The sequence below is a fragment of the Xenopus laevis genome, chromosome 6S (assembly GCF_017654675.1).
Source record: "Xenopus laevis strain J_2021 chromosome 6S, Xenopus_laevis_v10.1, whole genome shotgun sequence".
Classification (NCBI taxonomy): Eukaryota; Metazoa; Chordata; class Amphibia; order Anura; family Pipidae; genus Xenopus; species Xenopus laevis.
In genome coordinates, this window is record NC_054382.1 from 119,070,179 (window position 1) to 119,092,931 (window position 22,753).

General features: G+C 37.5%; 1 protein-coding gene across 1 annotated transcript in view; it reads left to right on the forward strand.

Moving 5' to 3' along the window:
- Nucleotides 1–22,753, forward strand: part of zfpm2.S (zinc finger protein, FOG family member 2 S homeolog) — a 266,012-nt gene that overhangs the window by 235,010 nt on the left and 8,249 nt on the right. The gene's annotated exons all lie outside the window — the stretch shown is intronic.

Below are 22,753 nucleotides of genomic sequence, written 5' to 3' on the forward strand. Positions count from 1 at the left end.
ATACTTCGCCAAATTTAACCTGCCAAAGTGCTATGTTAGCCTATGGGGACCTTCTACAGCATTTTTCTTGAAGTCGAAGTAAAATCGTACAATAAAATCGTTTTGAAGTATTTTTTACTTCGAAATTCGACCCTTGATAAATCTGCCCCTAAAATGGGGGGGGGGGGCAAAATATGTTGGGCACCACTCCAGTAAGTCAAATAGCTAACCCTGTGCCAAGGCCGGGTACTTTTTAAAGAGAACAGTTGCTAATATATTCATGGTGCCCACTGAGCAGGCGCTTGTGCATTATAACAAACCTGCCAACGATACTGTACTGTAGATGAAGTTGGCACAGAGGATACTTTGGTAATTGGATCCAACATCAAGAAAGTACCATTTCAATGAGATTCCAATGGTTTTTGGATGCTTAATTTGTCATGAAACACAGTACATAGCCAATCACATTGCTGTTCCTCAACATTCTTGTGAGCAAAAAAACATCTTGTAGAATATAAAATTCAGGTTTCCCAACTGATTACAACTTACAACTAGGCAAGAATGTTGGAAGTTGTAGTTTGGCCTAGCTGGAGTGTTTGGGGAATCTGACATTTCTCGCTACCCAAGTTACAAGTGATTGACTTTCATTTATTATTCTTATCATTTCCAAGATGATAACTTGCTCAATTAAATATATTATCTTACTGCAAAAATGTAACTAATACCTTGCCTATGTCTTCTTAGTGAGATTAAGCATGACCAGCGAAAGGAACGATTCTTAAAGTCGCATGATTATTAACAGAAATAAGATCTCTAAGTAAGCAGAAAAAGGGAGCAATGCATTCATTATAGTGACTTTTACTGAATGTCTGACTTAAATATATTCTTAAAGGGATACTATCATGGGAAAAAACATATTCTTCCAAAATGAATCAGTTAATAGTGCTGCTCTGGCAGAATTCTGCACTGAAATCCGTTTCTCAAAAGAGCAAACAGATTTTTTTTATATTCAATTTTGAAATCTGACATGGGGCTAGACATATTGTCAATTTCCCAGCTGCTCTGATAAACTTCAGTCACTCTTTACTGCTGTACTGCAAGTTAGAGTGATATCACCCCCCTCCCTTTTTCCCCCCCCAGCAGCCAAACAAAAGAACAATGGGAAGGTAACCAAATAACAGCTCCCTAACACAAGATAACAGCTGCCTGGTAGATCTAAGAACAACACTCAATAGTAAAAACCCATGTCCCACTGAGACACATTCAGTTACATTGAGAAGGAAAACAGCAGCCTGCCAGAAAGCATTGCTCTCCTAAAGTGCAGGCACAAGTCACATGACCAGGGGCAGCTGGGAAATTGACAAAATGTCTAGCCCCATGTCAGATTTCAAAATTGAATATAAAAAAATCTGTTTGCTCTTTTGAGAAATGGATTTCAGTGCAGAATTCTGCTGGAGTAGCACTATTAACTGATGCGTTTTGAAAAAAACATGTTTTCCGATGACAGGATCCCTTTAAAAACTCGCATTTCTGATACCACGATGGGTAAAGAGGGATCCAAGGGGTAGAAGCAGGTTGCCAAGTATTTGCTCAGCAAATCTACAAAGCCACTGATGAATGAAAAATGTTGCAATAAGTCATAAATGGAAAAAGGAATAAGAATAAAACTTCCCCATTTTAAAATATTCTTTATTCAATGGCAATTATTGGCAAATATTAATTGTGCTTGGAGGATTGTAAAGACCTGCTTAAAGGTGGTGTACTTTTTGCTACAAAAATAACTTTTTCGGCAAGAACTTTTGATACATTTACAATGGGGCTGATTTTTTCCACTGACTGTGTAAACAATATGTGATAGAGTTTTCAAGTTGCTTTTTCAAATAAAAAACTGGTAAACGTATGTGAATGAGATAAAGAACTTCAAATAATTTTTACCTTAATTGACCCATTAAACTAATAAAACTGATTAAGATCATTAATAAATCAGCCACAAGTTGTATTTAACTATTGTTTTTTTAATATATATTGCCATTTTTATAATTGGTTTTGCGCTGAAAAAATGCACATCTGAAATTCAAAAAAATTCAGAAAATTCACAACCTTTTTTTTTTTAACTCAAATTATCCCTTTCACTAACAATATCATTAATAAACTATAAAATACTCAGTGGTTTTGTTATATTACATTCATGTAAAATTGAAAAATGACCCACACAAATGAATAATTGTATTGTTCTCTATTTCTTCTGTTTTCTAACAACTTTTGTTACATTGGTCATGCCATAAAAATGTGTGTTTTTTTTTTTACATGCTATATCACTAAATATGTTATTATTCAAAATATAACTGGGGGGAAATCAATTTGTGAAAAACTAATAGTTTTTTTTTTTTCCTTTTTCCTAATTACAATCTCACTAAAATAATTTTTGGTGGAAAAAAAAGAAAATCTCAGATCTCCTATTCATTTTTGCCCAGATTGAAGTGAGCACAGAGATGTGTGTGCTATTAAGATTCTCAGCTGTCTTCTCCAATTCTTTTAGATGTTTTATATCCGGCTACCTACTGATGATTCTTGGTGTCTCTTTCAGTTACGTTCCATTGCAAGTATATTTTAATTAGCTTCTCCTTGATACCACTTCAGTAGCTGTGCCCGGCACTGACCCAGTGTCTGATCATATAGAATACATTACAAAAGCGCTGGTCAATTGAGTGCTTTAATGTAGCTTTGCATTAATGTCAGGCCCAATTCAGACAAGGCATTAAAAATTTTATTTTAATGCCTTCGGTATTTCGGAGAGAAAGAAGCTTAATCTTTGTAGGTAATGCGCTTTCAATTAGCTGCCTAATATTCATTTGACGTGCATTTTTAAACACCATTTATTTAGCTTAGAGTTTGGCATTGAGAGGCAAATATTTGCAGATTTGTTACATTGCTAATAAATACATCAGACTGAATTGTTTGGGATTCATACAGTCACATGTAGATTGGGTATTGTAGATCTGTAATATATGTTTGTGCTTAGCCCCCAACATGCACTGACATAAAGAATGTGCAATACTTTCCCTGGTTGGCAGTGATAAGGAGGCAGTCCAGTATACCTCCATATCTAAGTCCCCTACCCATTCAACCCATTAATCCTCTGAAACCCAGATTTTGGGACTGATGAAAGCCACAACTTTAGATGACATAATAACTTCACAAGAAGTACCCATCATGCATGAACAATAGGCTACCTTCATGCCAGCCCTGAACCTAAGAGTGAGCAAACAGTCAACCGATTCCCATGACCTCGCAGAACCACTTGGTTGCAATGCTGTAAATAAATAATGACATTCGCTGGTTTTCCATCTAGCTTTGACACTATCAGTAGAATACCCACAGCCAGCAGCTGGTTGGGAGGTAACCAGGCATTGATGAGGCACTAATACATGTCAGTTTTTGAAAGCTAGCCAAACAACCTGATCTTTACCAATTTGGCAACCCACATTGGCATTGGCCAATTGGATCACATCATACCTATTGGCCTATTGGAGCTGTTCTGCAAGGACTATATCAATGTATTGACATGGTCCTCAACCAATGGGATTTTCAAACCTGTCCAATAGATATCAGGCCAATGGCAGTTCCATCCAAGCGACCAGCATGATGGCAACTTGGTCTATTCTGCAGCTTATATCAGCCTTTGTGGCCAGCTTTACTTGTTCCATTGATTTCAGTAGAGTTTGCAAAGTTAATTTTAGAGAAAATATTTGAGGAAGTCACTCTGACATATGCACTTTTAAGAAATAAATGCATTTACATATGGAATGTATTTACAAAGGGGGAACTCAGTGGTGTTTTACTTGTCTCACCATTATAAACATAGAGGGATCAGATAAGGATACGTATTACAATAATGTTTTACACCTGGTTCTGTAGAAATGTGCAAGCTTGCATGAAAAGTGGAGATCAGTCAGGCTGAACAGGGACTACGGGACCCATTTAATAACAATTTTTAAAAAAATCCACGAATCTCGAAAAATGCATTGTTTTCCTACCGTACATTTCTAAAAAGCTCTAAAAAGGTTAAATTGATTAAGTGAAAAAACCACGAAAACCTTTAAATACCAAACTTCGCCAAGTAAAAGTTGTCAAGGTGCTATACTAGTCAGTGAGAGCTGTGCTGATCCTATTGGACCATTTTTAATCCAATCAGAATTTTAGAGGGCGTCGGATTTTTTTATCCAAAAACATTTTTAGAGGTTTTCGAGGTTTTCTGATTTTTTGGTGCATCGTTTTGTGTTTTTTTTTTTTTTACTTTGCACTTTTTATATTCGGATCTTTTAATAAATTCAGTGACAATAGTGGTTTTTAGAGTCTGTGAGTTTAGTTGTGGTTTCAAAAACCTCTATAATTCGATCTTTAATAAGTAAGCCTCTACAAGTTACGACTGGCTCAAATTCATCATTAATTCAAGTGTTTATCCTTTATTTTGGTTGTTTTCTAAACTTCTTTTTCATAAGCTGTAACTAGTTATTCATCTAGAAATTTCATTCTTTATTTGCCCAACAGCATCTAATGCAGGGGCTTGCTGTATACTTTCCTAAGCAAGCCAGTCTATTGTGCATAGCAGAGAACAGAATAAATATAATATTGTTTAGCCGTAAGAGCATCAGGCTCCCGATCATTATAGAAAGGCTAATGGAATGCTTTTGTTGTTGTGTGAATGCAGCAGTTGGCATTTCCACTAATGCAGAGAGAGATGTACTCTGTCGTGCTCTGGTTGATCAAGAGCTAAACCCGTCTGATCAATAGAGAGACAGATGTCGGGTGCAGATGGCCATAGCATGATACCTGGGGCACAGTGGGCCTGCCAGCAGAACAGACCGGGAACAAGAAGAGCATTGCTGGAACAGAATGTGTCAAATAAAATTAGCGATTCTGCTCTCTGATCATTTCTTACTAACAGAAAATATATTTCCTGGAAAATGTATTCTTTTGGGCTTTTCAGTATAAATAGAAATAAATGGGAAATAGGAAAAAAGTATTTATAAAATATACAGATATTGCTATTAAAGGGGAAGGAAACCTAGTTGGCGCAAAAACCCTCCCCCCTCCCGTGTGTTGCCCACCCTCCCTCCTCCCCCCTGGCCTAACCGTCCCGCTGGGCAAATGCCCCTAACTTGTTACTTACCCTTCTGCGCAGGTCCAGTTCAGGGAGTTCACAGACGACATCTTCTTCCACGTGATCTTCTTCCTGCTTTGACCGGCGTTTTGGCACATGCGCAGTAGGAGCATTTCGCCGGTACGGATCTACTGTGCATGCGCCAAAAGTCACAATGTACTTTTGGCGCATGCGCAGTAGATCGTACCGGCGAAATGCTCCTACTGCGCATGCGCCGGTCAAAGCAGGAAGAAGATCGCGTGGAAGAAGATGTCGTCTGTGAACTCCCTGGACTGGACCTGCGCAGAAGGGTAAATAACAAGTTAGGGGCATTTGCCCAGCGGGCATATGTATAATACAAACAAACCTACTATTGGTTCAAACAGAGAAACCTTGGGTCTATACAGTGATTCCAAACCAGTAACTTGTGAGCAACATGTTACTCACCAACCCCTTGGATGTTGCTTCCAGTGGCCTCAAAGCAGGTGCTTATTTTTGAATTCCTGGTTTGTGGGCAAATGGCCAAACAGAGTCGCCTGTAGTCTACCAGCCTATAGGGTTTATGGGTGATGATTTAGAGTCAGGGAGTTTACAAGTACGTCGGCAATAAAGTCAACTGAGCTACCCAATAACTGGCAGCACCAATTTGTTCCTCAGGGGTGATGGCACTGAACAACCCAAACTGGCCAATGTTAAATTACACTCACTATTTTTCCCTTTATTATTAATAATAAACTGATTTAATACTGGATGTCTCTTCCAAAAAAAAAAAACAGAAGTGTGTTACTTGCTAAATTTAGATGTAGATGCTTTAATAAACATATCCCATAATATTAAAACCTCAAAACGGTTTCCCTCAGCAACATAATGAAGTGAATTAATAGCACTATCAGAACGGGTTCATTTTTTCTTTTTTAAGCCCAATATAACATCTTCTACTAATGCACTTGGCATTTTTATGGCATCGTATTTTAAGCTGTAAAATGCAATATGGGCTAATTGGCAGCACTGAGTTACAACATTATTAGGAAAGGTTAAAATCAAATTTCATTTCCCTTTTTTCATGATTTTCGTACTTTTTCTGCCAAAAAAGTTTAATGATGTTTTATAAATAAAGATAAATTATGACGAGAATCCATTTGGCTGGATTAGTTCACCCTGGGGAGGAAATTCATGAGATAGGGCACTTTGATAGATAACTTTTTCCTTTGAATCTGAACAAATCACTTGCTTATTTTTAAGGTTCTATATATTTCTTATCTCATGTTTGTAATTAGTCTAGATTTCATTAAACGTATTATTATACGTATTATGCTGGTTAGAAAGCCCATGCCAACCACTATGATTGGCGATTGAGAAGAAAGTTAAAATAATTGCACAGAAGATTAGTTTGATGCCATGTAGGTGCTGACCTTATGAGATCTATTTACATGGCTTTGGTATAGAGTTCTTCTTTATCTTATTTCAATAATTTCAATAATATTTCAACAATAAAACATGAGGTTTTGGTGCAAAATTATTTCCTAAAATGTTCAGTGTATTCCCTAGAAAAATTAATGGATCAGTAGCGTTTTAGTGATACCGGTATGGGATCCGTTATCAGGAAATTCATTAGCCAAAAGTTCAGCATTTCAGAAAGCCCGTCTCCCATAGACTTCAGTTTATCCAAACAATCCAAATTTTTAAAATGATTTAATTTGTCTCTGTAATAATAAGAGTTCCTTGTACTTGATCCCAACTAAGATATAATGAATCCTTATTGGAAGCAAAACCAGCCTATTGGGTTTATTGAAGGAAAATCGTTCGATCGAACGTTTCAAAAGATTTTAGCGTATGATCGAACAATTTTACTTCGATGTGTAAAGACTTAGAAAATGGTTGTAGAAGGTCCTCATAGGCTAACATAGCACTTTGGCAGGTTTAATTTAGCGAAGTATTGAAGTATAAGTTTTTTAAAGAGACAGTACTTCGATTATTGAATGGTCGAATATTCAAACGATTTTTACTTCAAAGTAAATTCAAAGTCATAGTATCCTATTCGATGGTCGAAGTATCCAAAAAAATTACTTGAATTTCAAATTATTTTACTTCGAAAATTCCCTCGAATTCACTTGGACCCTTGATAAATCTGCCTTTAAAGGGCATGTAAAGTCTAAAATAGAATAAAGCTAGAAATGCTGTATTTTGTATACTAAATATAAACATGAACTTACTGCACCACAAACCTAATCAAACAAATCATTTATGCTTTCAAAGTTGGCTACAGGGGGTCACCATCTTGTAACTTTGTTAAACATCTTTGCAAGACTAAGACTGTGCACATGCTCAGTGTGGTCTGGGCTGCTTAGGGATCGTCATAAACAAAGCTGCTTGAGTTCTGCATGGCTGGGAAGTAAGGCGGGGGCTCCCCCTGCTGTTCATAAGTATGATTGTTTCCCTGCTCAGCAGTTAGGGACCATCTGACAATTCCTATCCACAGCAGTAAATGAAGGGAGAATTTCACTGCATACAGTCAGGTTCCTTATAAAAACGGTACACATTTTTTAATTAAAGTATATTGGAGATAGGTTTATTTTTCATTAAAGAAAGTAAAAATTGGATTTTATTTGTTGCCTTTACATGCCCTTTAAACGGAAAACAGAAATCCCCTTACTTAGGACATAAAGTTATAGTTTTACTGAATTCTTTAATCAAGTTTGTACTGTTCCAGATGTCAAAGGTAAGAAACACACACAGCAGGATTTCATAAAAGCCAACTCATTAATATTTACCTGTTGATTATATTTCAATATATTCCTAATTGCGCCAGTGTTGGGGAGAGATAAATGCCTCCAAATATAAAGGGCCCAGCTTCAGAATGAAATATTAAGCAGTTATTTGAATAACATGAGATGTCTGCAACTTAAAATGAATATATTTTAAATGGATGAATTTGATTATGTAATTGATATGAAAATACGGCTGGAGATGAAAGAAGGATGGAGGATGAACAAAAAAAGTCTGATAACAAGGGAAGAGAGAATGCACTCATTTTATCACAGATCACAAGATGAAAGGATTTCTCGTTAGTTTTAACATTTTGCATTTTTCATGTGATAAAATGTTTATTAAAATTGACCCCGCAAAAGTCCACGCCAAGCCCTTCTGCTTCCCCATGAAAATAATGGTTCTTATTTGTTGGGGAGGAGAAAGGCCAAGTACAGCAGCAGGAATATAATTTAATGACCAATATGTCGAACATATCAAAGGGAACTGCAAAGCTCCCTAAATTTGCCATTTAGAGGGAACAATACAGATTGTATAGAGGACTAAATATCCAGGCTAAGTATATATGTATAGTGTATGCACATGTAAATGGAATATATATTCAGAAATAAATGAAGCATTGACAGTCTTGATAAAATGAAAAAAAATCTTTGCTTAAATTTCATACATGTGCACTTTACTTTCTGTCATTATTTCACCCTTCCCACACCCACAGTCACACTCCCTTCCCAGAGACTATTATCCACTGTTACTATAGGCACCATCTCTCCCTACTATACCTGCTATCCCACAGTCACACTCCCTTCCCAGAGACTATTATCCACTGTTACTATATGCACCATCTCTCCCTACTATACCTGCTATCCCACAGTCACACTCCCTTCCCAGAGACTATTATCCACTGTTACTATAGGCACCATCTCTCCCTACTATACCTGCTATCCCACAGTCACACTCCCTTCCCAGAGACTATTATCCACTGTTACTATGGGCACCATCTCTCCTACTATACCTGCTATCCCACAGTCACACTCCCTTCCCAGAGACTATTATGCCACTGTTACTATAGGCACCATCTCTCCCTACTATACCTGCTATCCCACAGTCACACTCCCTTCCCAGAGACTATTATCCACTGTTACTATAGACACCATCTCTCCCTACTATACCTGCTATCCCACAGTCACACTCCCTTCCCAGAGACTATTATCCACTGTTACTATAGGCACCATCTCTCCCTACTATACCTGCTATCCCACAGTCACACTCCCTTCCCAGAGACTATTATCCCACTGTTACTATAGACACCATCTCTCCCTACTATACCTGCTATCCCACAGTCACACTCCCTTCCCAGAGACTATTATCCCACTGTTACTATAGGCACCATCTCTCTCTCTACTATACCTGCTATCCCACAGTCACACTCCCTTCCCAGAGACTATTATCCACTGTTACTATAGGCACCATCTCTCCCTACTATACCTGCTATCCCACAGTCACACTCCCTTCCCAGAGACTATTATCCACTGATACTATAGACACCATCTCTCCCTACTATACCTGCTATCCCACAGTCACACTCCCTTCCCAGAGACTATTATCCACTGTTACTATAGGCACCATCTCTCCCTACTATACCTGCTATCCCACAATCACACTCCCTTCCCAGAGACTATTATCCACTGTTACTATAGGCACCATCTCTCCCTACTATACCTGCTATCCCACAGTCACACTCCCTTCCCAGAGACTATTATCCACTGATAATATAGACACCATCTCTCCCTACTATACCTGCTATCCCACAGTCACACTCCCTTCCCAGAGACTATTATCCACTGTTACTATAGACACCATCTCTCCCTACTATACCTGCTATCCCACAGTCACACTCCCTTCCCAGAGACTATTATCCACTGATAATATAGACACCATCTCTCCCTACTATACCTGCTATCCCACAGTCACACTCCCTTCCCAGAGACTATTATCCACTGTTACTATAGGCACAATCTCTCCCTACTATACCTGCTATCCCACAGTCACACTCCCTTCGCTGACTATCATGTAAGATCATGTAAGAGCAAATGCTAGTGTTCTAATGGCCTGGCAAACAAAGCATAGTTAAAATTAGATTTGGTATAAAAAGTATTTTATTGTCCTTATGCATTTTATGGTCATGCGCTTAAATGTACTATATGCTGAATATAAAAGATTTATGTCCAGTGCTTTCTAATCATCATATGCAGACTATTTGACATACAAAGCATATGATAAGTTAACAGTTTGCCTGGTTATATAATGCTGTTGAGGAATCAGGCTTCCTTTTCTAAAATATCTCATATTAAAGAATGCTTGTTGAATGCTGAAATGTTAAGTCTTAGTGCATCCTCTGCTGGTGGTCTTTAAGTATTTTAGGAAGAAGAAATGGAGTTTATTGTTTCTAGAAAAACCAAATATTTATACCGCCTTTATTAAAGAAAGGAATTTCTGTCTCATGAACAGTAACAAAATGATAGAGAAAAAAATCTAAACGGGGACACAAGTGTATTGAGGGCCAAAGGGCTATTTACACACAATGCAGTGGCTCCCCAAAATAACGGACCAAATTAGTGAAAGCTGCTGTTTCAATTTACTGATGTCAATGAGTGTTAGGGGGTTATTTACTAAACTCTGAATGCAAAAATCACGAAAAATTCTTGATTTTTCTTTTAATAAAATCGGACTTTTAAAAAAATCACGAATTTTTCAGAATTTATTAAAAACCGTGGATGGAAAAGTCAGAACTGAAAATCCGGCATCTCAGACCTGTCGAGGTTGCATATAAGTCAATGGGAGAAGTCCCGATGATTTTTTAATGTGCACTGGGTTTCATGCAATACCCTCATGCAAGTTTGCGGGTGAAAATTCAGGAAATTAGTGAAAATTGGATGGAAAAAAAACGCGAAAATCTGATTTTTTTCCTGCAAATCAAATTTTCGGGAAAATGTAATAATAAATAAGCGTAAAAAACCCAAGCGGATTTGAGCGGAGTTTGTAGCAGAAGATAAATTTGGACTTTAATAAATAACCCCCTTAGTGTGCCAGATCCGTGTTTAGTTACAGCAGGCAAAGGCAACATTGGAAGTAACGTCTGCTGATGGTCGGAGTTAAGCCTAGGACTCCCTGACATCTGTGTGCCCTGCCCTGTACCATATACAGCAAATAGTAATAGATTTTAGCTTTAGGTGATAGTATAGAGGGGCAGGCTTACACCTCTTTTTATAGCTGAATTATACTCACATACAGTAAAATGACACTTGTTTTGCTTCCAGTAAGTGTTAGTTATATCTTCAAGTACACGGTACTGTTTTATTATCATTAATAATTTTTAAAAATTCTGATTATTTGGATAAAATGTAGTCTATGGGAGCCATTCCTTAATGCAGAGCTTTCTGGTTTCTATGGTGTGATACATCTCACATTCAAATTGACATTCGAGTTGGTGAATGTATCCCGTGGCAGGAGAGCAAAAGTTTTATTTATCATATAGGCATCCGAGGGTCGACCCCCTAAAGCTCCCGCCCTAGGCACTGCCCTTGAGTGCCTATATTGTAAATACGGCCCTGACTCTCCTTTTAGCCTGCAATAGAGCATGTTCTCTATTTAGGACTCCTTACTTTAGTACACACGGGCACCACAATGACCGACAGCAGGGGATACAGGTCATTCCTGCCTGTAGTATATTTTTTTCTGCCCAGATCTCTGCACCAAATAAATAATTTTTATTGCTGAAATGTCATGGAGATACAGTATTAGTATTCCAAGAGGGGAATCTGACAGATGGTTTATGCCTGCGCCATGTCACTGTTTGTTGTAAGGCTTGGCACTTACTAAAAAGTCACATTATCAAAGTCAAAATAAATTCACATCGAGCAGAATATATGTTAGAACCGGTGTCAGTGATTTCAAGTCGGCTTGCAAGTCTGTCCTTTTGTTTTTTTCCAAACTGAAGCTCTTTCTCTGTGTAAACATTCAGCATCTGGCTAGTTTATAAACTTTATTCTTTCATTGTTATTTATTGAGAGATAACAAGGAGGAGTGAGAGGACAAACAAGAAAGAGGTCACGGAGTGGTAGAGTGGTACCATAAAGGAAACTTTGAATTAAAAATAAAAAAACCATAGGACATACTAGAAACAAATGCTGTGGTCCTAGGTTTAATTCCAGCCAGAACACCATCTGCAAAGAGTTTATATGTTCCCCAGTGTGTCTGTGTTGGTTTCCTCCAGGTTCCATGGTTTCCAACCACATTCCAAAACATACACCCAAATTCACTGGCTCCTGATAATTGGTGGTATAATAAAAGTATTAAGTGACAGACATTAGCAGCAATTTGGCTCTTTTGCTTGTGGTTGATGATAGAGAATGTTCTTTTCCAAGGCAGATGGAGAAGCCAATTACAATTGGGACACGGCTGGAAGTTGCATCACTTTATTGCAAATGATTAATTGATAAATGTCTTTGTTTACAAGCAATGCGGTGTATAGCTTTGTAACCAACTCCTTGGATTTGGAGATCCGGTGGGCTCCCCTTGGGACAACCTGATTTTTGTACATATTATTGCTCAGGCTGATATTTATTCTGAGGTCTAACTATATTAGCTAATCTGTTTAATATTTGATTAGAAACCTAGAGGGAACAAATATAAGACACTTCCATAACAATGTGTGTGTTGTTAAACAAGTTGCACACAGTAATACCGACACTGCACAAATTGAATTTTCAGGATTTTTTAATACATTTTCAAAGATGTCTGCTCACGGTACCTTTGTTTTTAGCAAAACATTATAATCCAATATTCGGGCATATTTACCAATTTTAGAATTTACTCATCGTCCAACTCCATCACATCAGAATGGCTGGCATGTTTTTGCAGCAATTGCATTGTTACTTAATATAATATTTTAGTCATTGTGAGTGTAATGTGCCAACATTTTTTCCATACAATTTGAATGGTGAAAATAAACTGCCCAAGTGTCTGCTGTTGTACTTTTAGCTAACAAAAAACACATTGGTATTCCTGGTAAATTAGTGTATTGTTGACATTTAGCAATGGTGTAATTATGACTGAAAAAAATATGTCAATGTTTATTTTTCTGGATTTCCATACCTTAAATTTTTTTCAATATTAAATATACCTACCGTATATACTCCAGTATAAGCCGTCCCGAGTATAAGCCATCCCGAGGTACCTAATTTTACCTCCAAAAACTGGGAAAGCTTATTGACTCGAGTATAAGCCTAGGGTGAGAAATGCAGCAGCTTCTGGTAAGTTTCAATCAAAAAATTTAGGGTTTCTGTTCCCATTGGAGGTGCCGGCATCTGTTTTTGGATGCCGGCGACCATTCTTGGACGCCGGCAAATATTCTTGGAGACTATTCTTGGACGCCGGCGACTATTCTTGGACGCCGGCGACTATTCTTAGGTGCCGGCAACTATTCTTAGACGCCGGCGACCGTTTTTGCGCTTGACCCGAGTATAAGCCGAGGTAGAGTTTTTCAGCATATTTTGGGGGCTGAAAAACTCGGCTTATACTCGAATATATATGGTAATAGGATTGTGTTGCCACCGACAAGGGTGTATTGAGTCTTAGTTGGGATCAAGTACAAGGTACTGTTTTATTATTACAGAGAAAAAGGAAATACATTTAAAAATATTTAGTTATTTGATTACAATGGAGTCTATACTATGGGAGATGGTCTTTCCATAATTTAAAGCTTTTGGATAACACGTTTGCAGATAAATGGATCTCATACCTGTACTCCAAAGATTTGCCAAACTCATATTTCAGTGAACTAGTAAATTGTTGTAAATTTAAATTTTTGGTGAAATTTGTCAAATATGCCCCTGTGTGCCAGATAGTATAGGATAGTGACCTCTTTGGCCAGATTTTAGAATTTTGAAAATTGAACACTCTGGTCTATTTATTAAAGGTCCAATTTCTTTGGTCGAGTTTTTTTAGTGAAAAAAATCTAACATTTTTAGCAATTTATTATGTATCAAAGCAGCAAAATATCAGAATCCAAAAATACTCCAGTTAAAACCTGCTGAATGACTGTAAAAGTCAATGGCAGAGGTCCTTTTAACCATTTGAATATGTTTCTTGCCTTCAAGATTTTCAGGTGTTTTGGGGTGTTTGACGCTGGTTTTCGCTAGAAAACACAACAAATTTTAAATTCAAATTGTTATTGCACAACAATTTGAAAAAGCCACATGATTCAAGCGTTGAATCAAAAAGGTAGCATGATTCAAATTGTTACATGATTTTGTTTTGGTGACTTTTTGTTTTACCAATTTTTTTCGAGAATAATTATTGGTAAATTAAGGGTATTCGAGTTTGGTAAAAAAAAAATTTTTTTTAGTAAAGTAAAAAAAAGTTGAGTTTTAGTAAATACTCACTAAATGAAACCCCTTAAAGGGATACTGTCATGGGAAAAAACATTTTTTCAAAATGTATCAGTTAATAGTGCTGCTCCAGCAGAATTCTGCACTGAAATCCATTTCTCAAAAGAGCAAACAGATTTTTTTATATTCAGTTTTGAAATCTGACATGGGGCTAGACATTTTGTCAATTTCCCAGCTGCCCCAAGTCATGTGACTTGTGCTCTGATAAACTTCAATCACTCTTTACTGCTGTACTGCAAGTTAGAGTGATATCACCCCCTCCCTTCCCCCCACCAGCAGCCAAACAAAAGAACAATGGGAAGGTAACCAGATAGCAGCTCCCTAACACAAGATAACAGCTGCCTGGTAGATCTAAGAACAGCACTCAATAGTAAAAACCCATGTCCCACTGAGACACATTCAGTTACATTGAGAAGGAAAAACAGCAGCCTGCCAGAAAGCATTTCTCTCCTAAAGTGCAGGCACAAGTCACATGCCCCATGTCAGATTTTAAAATTGAATATAAAACAATCTGTTTGCTCTTTTGAGAAATGAATTTCAGTTCAGAAGTCTGCTGGAGCGGCACTATTAACTGATTCATTTTGGAAAAATTTTTTTTCCCATGACAGTATCCCTTTAAACAAGCATCTGTGGAGATCAAAGAGTCAACAGAGAGGGAAAAGCTTCCTAATTCAATAACCCTTTAACCAGTAGTTCCAATTAACAGAGTATACAGTAGCTCACATTTTTCACAAATTCTTATTTGGCAGATTAGTCCATTTGAGATATTAGAATGAGATGAAAGCAAAGTCATTAGGTTCTCAAATCAGAAGCCCATACAATGTATTACCAACAAGAATAAGTGCTGAGAGTTTATCTTAAAAGCAGCAAGTGTCAGATGTTGGCACATTGGGGCCTCGAGTTCTCTATCCTCGGAGTGCTGGGGGAGACTCTTTCACTCATCACTTTCCTGCTTTTGGAATGAGACCTTATTTTTGTGCCAAATAGTTAATGGTTTAAAGACTCTAGTCCGCAAGGAAACAATTTCACCTAAGACTGTTACAACCATCTAATGAAAGGATATGTATACTCAACCCGATCAAGGCTGGATTTGAACTCGGTCCCAAAAGAAAGGAATAAGCTTCTTACACTCACAGAACTTCTAAGGATTTCCGTTTAGGAGGCTCCCAGTGTGATACATAATCTTTACCAGGGGAATATGGACTTGGCCTGAATTTTGTCAAACATTAAAAATAACAAGTTTAATTTACTTGCTATTGAAATAAGCCTGTCTCTTATAAACATACTCATAAATCATCCTTATGTTTTAAAAACCTATTCCATTGTAAGATAATGTAAAGTTCTACATATATATATATATATATATATATATCCCGTTATCCAGAAAGCTCAGAATTACGGAAAGGCCGTCTCCCATAGACTCCTTTATAATCAAATAATCCAAATTTTAAAATATTATTTCATTTTTCTCTGCAATAATAAAACAGTACCTTGTACTTGATCCAAACTAAGATTTAATTAATCCAAACCAGCCTATTGGGTTTAGTTAGGGGCATATTTACTAAGGGTCGAATTTTGAAGTTAAAAAACTTTGACCATCGAATTTGATACTTCGATAGTCGTATTTTTTCCATCGAAAACTACAGTTTTCGAGCAAAGTCATAATCGTTCGATCAAACTATTTAATCCTTCGAATCGAACGTTTTGAAGGATCGTAGAAAAAAAAACTTTGACTTCTAAAAACGTAGCCAAAGACTCAGAGAGCTTCTAGGAGGTCCCCCATAGGCTAAACAGCAATTCGGCAGGTTTAAGGTGGCGAAGTTGAAGTTTTTTTTAAGAGATAGTACATCGATTTTCGAATGGTCGAATTTGTGAAGTATTTTCAAATCGAATTTTGGCCTATTTGATGGTCGAAGTACCTAAAAATTTCTTTGAAATTCGAAGTTTTTGAATTCGATAATCCACTTCGACCCTTGTAGTTCACCTGGAAATACCTGTATTAACTCTTAATTATACATTTGTACTTAAACAATTAACAATTTTGCCCTGCTACATGTTGTTTGTGAAGGCAGAGTGGCAAAACTATCTATTTGGTACTAGGAGGCTGGTCTCAAATGATTACAAAATCATATGCACCTCCTTTTATTTATAAAATGATATACTCTAGATCAATGTCTACAATAGTTATTGCCCACTGGAAAGTCATAATTTGTCACTTCAGTGGGAAATTTATGGAATAGATGAAAGATGCAAAAATAATATATAAAAATGTAATCAACGTTATGGGCCTTATTTATCAAATTCTGAATTTATCTGAGTATTTTAATCAAAAAAGTCCTACCTAACTAGAATCCACGATCAGACCTTATTTATTATTTAAAAATCACGATTTAATTGGATCAGTGACAAACACAAAAAAAACTCTGCCGTTTTTTCCCAGAAATGCTAAATTTTTTCAGGCTTTTTTTTCTTCAGGAAAAGTCCGAAATAGTCGGATTTTCAGGCTAAACCCAGCACAGGCCACAGAAACTTCCATATAGGATAGGGACCTCTCCCATTGACTCATATCAGCGCTCCGAAATATGTTGGTGCTCTATAAATACATTTTAATAATAACCTCGGTAGGTTTGAGATGTCGGATTTTCTCATTCTGATTTATTCTATCATCTAGTTTAATAAATCTCGAAAAATTCAAGTTTTTTTCCACTAAGGGGCCCATTTACTTAGCTCGAGTGAAGGAATAGAAGAAAAAAAACTTCGAATTTCGAATGTTGTTTTTTTGGCTACTTCGACCATCGAATGGGCTACAACAATGACTTCGACTTTGAATCGAACAATTCGAACTAGAAATCGTTCGACTATTCGACCATTCGATAGTCGAAGTACTGTCTCTTTAAGAAAAAACTTCGACCCCCTAGTTCGCCACCTAAAAGCTAGAAGGTCCTCATAGGCTTCCTAAGCATTTTTTGGTCGAACAAAAATCACTCGATCGATGGTTTAAAATCCTTCGAATCGAACGATTCGAATGATTTAATCTTTGGATCGAACGAATAGCGCTAAATCCTTCGACTTCGATATTCGAAGTCGAAGGATTTAACTTCGACAGTCGAATATCGAGGGTTAATTAACCCTCGATATTCGACCCTATGTAAATCTGCCCCTACAAGTTCTGATTTATATTAAAAAAAAAACTTCAATTGTTTTGAGCTTTTTGCATCCCCCTATATACTGACCGATTTAAAGATTGACTTCCCCTCCCAAGTTAACAATTATTTACTATTTCCCCAATGTTTCTGTCTGTCCAATTAAAGGACCAACAGCTAGGGTGAGTGGAGAAGGGTGAGAATTTGCCAGCCGGAGACGGTGTGCCGAAAGCTTTGATTTATTGCCGTGCATCCTCCTGATGTTTATCACGTACTCTTCATTTTGTTGGGAAACTTGTACAAAGCATGAGTTGGCATGATACAGGACTCAGAAGGGGCATTAATCAAAGGAAATAAGCAAGAACATATATGTAGCCAGCCACTATGAACTGGTTAACTACTTTTTTTAAAAAAAAGCCATTTTTATAAGAAAGGAGGCCTAAAACAGTAGTGCTTAATTATCTAGACTCCTCTGCGCCGGGCTCTCTTTTGATTGTATTAATGAAGCAGCTGGCTTATTGTTTCCTTTTAATTCCTCTATTGTTTTAAGAATATGTCACAGCTCTTTATTCTTTTATCAGGTGCTGTGCAGGAGGATCAGCACAATACCTCATATTCCTACTGTATTCGCCAGTGCACAAAGGGACCTCCAAAGCATTTTTCAAAGAAGGGGCACACAGAATTCATAAGTTCTCTTCCATCCTCCGCTGCACTGTCAAGGATTTCAACAGTATTGAACTGGAATCCATTATATATTTTCTTTCTCTCTTAATCAAACAATGTGGCCACATATAGATATAAGTGGGGGGGGGGGTACTGCCTAATGAGAGATCTGTGGTTTTAAATTATGAATGGGGGTGTCTTTAATTAGTCAAAAAAAAGAAAAATAATGTAAACGAACTGTACATTACACTTTGATATATGTTTACTTGGTTATGTGGCAGATTTATTAGTTGCTGCCATTTAAGGGCATATTTATCCTTTCTGTGATTTTTTTTGTAACGGATTTTTAATGGCGGTCAGAACAAAATAAACCTATAAATATAGAAATGTCTTTTCCACGCTCTGTAATTATTTATTGGAGTCAGGCAAAGAGTTTTCTGAAATGTTAAACAGCTCCCCTCCAAATTTTATTGTTTTAATTTTAAAGCAATGCTCGTCAGATTTTGAGGCTTAGTGATTTGGTAGGATGTTAAAGCTCAGTGCTGTTGTTGAGCTCTAACACCCAATAGTACTAAATAATGTTCATGTTCAAATGATCAAAATGCTTGGAACAGTTGAGTTTAGGGGCACATTTACCTATGGTCAAATATCGAGGGTTTATTAACCCTCGATATTCGACTGCCGAATTGAAATCCTTCGACTTCGAATATCGAAGTCAAAGTATTTAGCGCAATTCATACGATCGAACGATCGAAGGAATAATCGTTCGATCGAACAATTAAATCCTTTGAATCGAACGATTCGAAGGATTTTAATTCATCGATCGAACGATTATCCTTCGATCAGAAAAACCTTGTTGGCCTCGGTAGGTTTTAGGTGGCGAACTAGGGGGGTCGAAGTTTTTTTTAAAGAGACAGTATTTCGATTATCGAATGGTCGAATAGTTGAACGATTTTTAGTTCGAATCGTTCGATTCGAAGTCGAAGTTTGTAGTCGAAGGTCGAAGTAGCCAATTCGATGGTCGAAGTAGCCAAAAAAACCATTCGAAATTTCGAAATTCCTCTATTTTCCTCTATTCCTTCACTCGAGCTTAGTGAATGGGCCCCTTATTGTTAAGCAGTCCATGCAGCTGCTGTCTGGCAACTTCTTGGACAGTTTATGAGGCCCTCTCTGCTGCCTGTCCAACCAAAATATGGTTAAAAATTGGCCACATATCTTATCTGCATATTTGAAAAGACCACATCAGTGATGCAGTCATCTCCCAACAGGTTCCCATAGACTGATCTTAGGGCTCTGGGTCCTAGGTGAGCCTGATTTGGTCTTGCACACGGGTTGCCAAATAGATCCATAGATTCACTCAATTGGCAAGGTTACAATAAGTTGTTCCCTGATCAATGCACAAGTCATTGATCCTTCTATTGGAATTTGTACCTTTGCATTGTGAGGAGTTGACTACACAGTCTCTAAAACACAATAGTAGGGTCAATAAATATGTCTTTGTACATTACCAGATGGCTTGCCTCTATGTCTGGCCATGTAACAAGCTTTATTTGGGGAGAATTAAAAGTTTATTATGAAAAATGTCACTAACAGAAAGGTTTTGGACTACAATAAAATGCAATATAAGGAGCAGTGCAGAATAAACAAAAACATGGAGGTCTATTAAAACCTTCATTTAGTTAAGTCTAATTAAAACACGTGTTCTGCTGCTGCCTGACGTGGCGCCGTGTCATACTTACTTGCTCTCCTGCTGGGAGATAATCAGCATGGCAAGAACACACCTATTACAGGTATGGGATTCGTTATCCGGAAAGTTCCGAATTACAGAATGAACATAGACTCCATTATAATAAAATAATCCAGATTTTTTCTCTGTAATAATAAAACAGTAGCTTGTACTTGATCCCAACTAAGATATAATTAATCCTTATTGGAAGCAAAACCAGCCTATTGGGTTTACTTGATTTTCTAGTAGACTGAAGGTATGAAGATCCAAATTACGGACAGATCTGAAAGCCCCAGGTTCCTAGTATTCTGGATAACAGGTCCTGAGTATAGTGGCCCCTTAAAATGATGTTTTTTTAACCTTTAAAGAAAAAGTAAAGATAAAATAGACAAAAAAGCCAGCTGAAGAAATATGCGAATGGTTTTGCTTCCAATAAGGATTAATTATATCTAAGTTGGGATCAAGTACAAGCTACTGTTTTATTATTAATTAGAGTTGTGTTGTTGTGGTACAAATCCAAGGCGGCAAATTTAATTACAATTTTCTTTATTGGGAAGTAGAGATACACAACATATTTTGGGCAGTGCCCTTTATCGAGGGCATTGATAAAGGGCATTGCCCGAAACATGTTGTGTATCTCTACTCCCCAATAAAGAAAATTGTAATTAAATTTGCCGCCTTGGATTTGTACCACAACAACACAACTCTTATTAATGTCTCTATTTTGGGATATCAAGCACAGGATAACCCGTGGGACAAGCCGATAAGAATATTTGGTGAGCCGCAACTGCTTTTCATTTGTATCATTGTTTTATTATTACAGGGAAGTAGGCAATCATTTTTAACAATTTGGATTATTTGGATAAAATGGAGTCTATGGGAGAAGGCCATTCTGTAATTCGGAGCTTTCTGGATAACAAGTTTCCAGATAACGGATCCCATACCTGTATACTGTTTATATAGCTGTACCCTATGCAAAAGGAAAGGGGTTTTCTTAGTAAAACAAGAAGTCGAACGACTGGATTTATGTATTTAATCCATTCATTTGGCATTCTCCTAATCCTTGAATGTTCAGGAGAGCACAAAACAAACATGTGTCTATAGACTTTTCATATTATTTTTCATGATACATAGGTACGTCTGCCGAATGTAAGATAATTGAGGCTTTGTCAGCTCTGTAACCTAGCAACAGATAGCTATGTAAAGCTTTTCAGCTGCGGCTAGTTGACAAGCGGGGAGTATTTTTTGTGTTTATCATGTCTGCTAATGATGGGCTGGTTTCCAAAGTCTTGTCTTAATCTTAATTAGGGTTTATCGGCTAAGGGCTCAGTGACATTGCACAGACTCTGATTTATTTAAAATAATGAAAAGTATAACTGGAAATTTTGGCAAGGCGGAGACATTTTTAAACTCTGCTTACTCCTTTAATATCAGCACAAATATCCAATATGTATTTTAGTTTGATACATGTTTTTAACTGGCCATACCAAAGCAGCTTGCAGTATTCTTAATTGTAGTTTTAGGCAACTTTTCCTGAAAAGTTCCACTGCTTTTAATGTAGCAAAAAAATGTGATTTTATAATTACTTGTAAGCCTGCAGGAGCCATGAGCAGTTGGGCCTAATTGGCTATAACAGCACATGCTCCTGCAGCAGATTTACTAAAGAGCGAAGTATACGAACCAATGTGTTCTTCTTTCCCCCTCCTCTCTTGTGCGAATGCCCGGTGCAGCGGTGCTGGTTAGAGAGGTCGGCACCTCTCCTATTATATAATCAGGAATGTCAACCCCTGCGTGTTTATTGCGTCAGTGATGTAACGTTTCAGGGGCGCGCAGAAGGGGTACGCCCCCGAAACAATACATCACTGACGCACCATTACATCACTGACACAACGTTACATCACTGAAGCAATAAACACGCAGAGTTAACCCCGCTACACTAGCCATCGAGTGTTGGTATCATTCCTGATTCTAAAGAGCGAAGTAGCCATCGCTAGAAATTCAATCCACAGGGACATCACCAATTTACTAACAGGAGTAGAGGATAATTCGCTAGCAAAAGAGACTGTCGCTAGCGCAGTTTCGCCTCCTATCACCAGGTGTATGCAGTGAAATTCTCCCTTCATTTACTGCTGTGGATAGGAATTGTCAGACGGTCCCTAACTGCTGAGCAGGGAAACAATCATACTTATGAACAGCAGGGGGAGCCCCCGCCTTACTTCCCAGCCATGCACAACTCAAGCAGCTTTGTTTATGACGATCCCTAAGAAGCCCAGACCACACTGAGCATGTGCACAGTCTTAGTCTTGCAAAGATGTTTAACAAAGTTACAAGATGGTGACCCCCTGTAGCCAACTTTGAAAGCATAAATTATTTTTTTGATTAGGCTTGTGGTGCAGTAAGTTTGTGTTTATACTTAGTGTACAAAATACAGCATTCCAAGTCTTATTTATTTTAGACTTTACATGCCTTTTAACGGGGGTGTTGTTACTAGCGTGGTTTAGTTCTCCTTTAATTCTTTGATCTCCCCCAAAACACCCAAGCTGGTTGATCTTGATTTTTCTCCTGACACAAAAAAGTCCAAACTGATTGACCTTGGTTTTTTTACTGCTACAAAACTTGATCTTGATCATTTTACTGCACCAATAGTCCACCGATATTCATACTGCCTAATCTTGATTCTTCTACTGACCCAAGAGAGTGTAATCTGCTTGAGGTTGCATTATTACTTTTGAGAGCTCAGGTAGCACAGATATTGGGCAGGGGGTTCATTATACAATAAGCAATGCTTTTGAATCACCGTTTTTTCCAAAAAAGGAACATTCCATTAGTCTTGAGTGGCTCAAAATTGGCTGAAAGGCCATTATTATGTACAGTAAATTTGGTT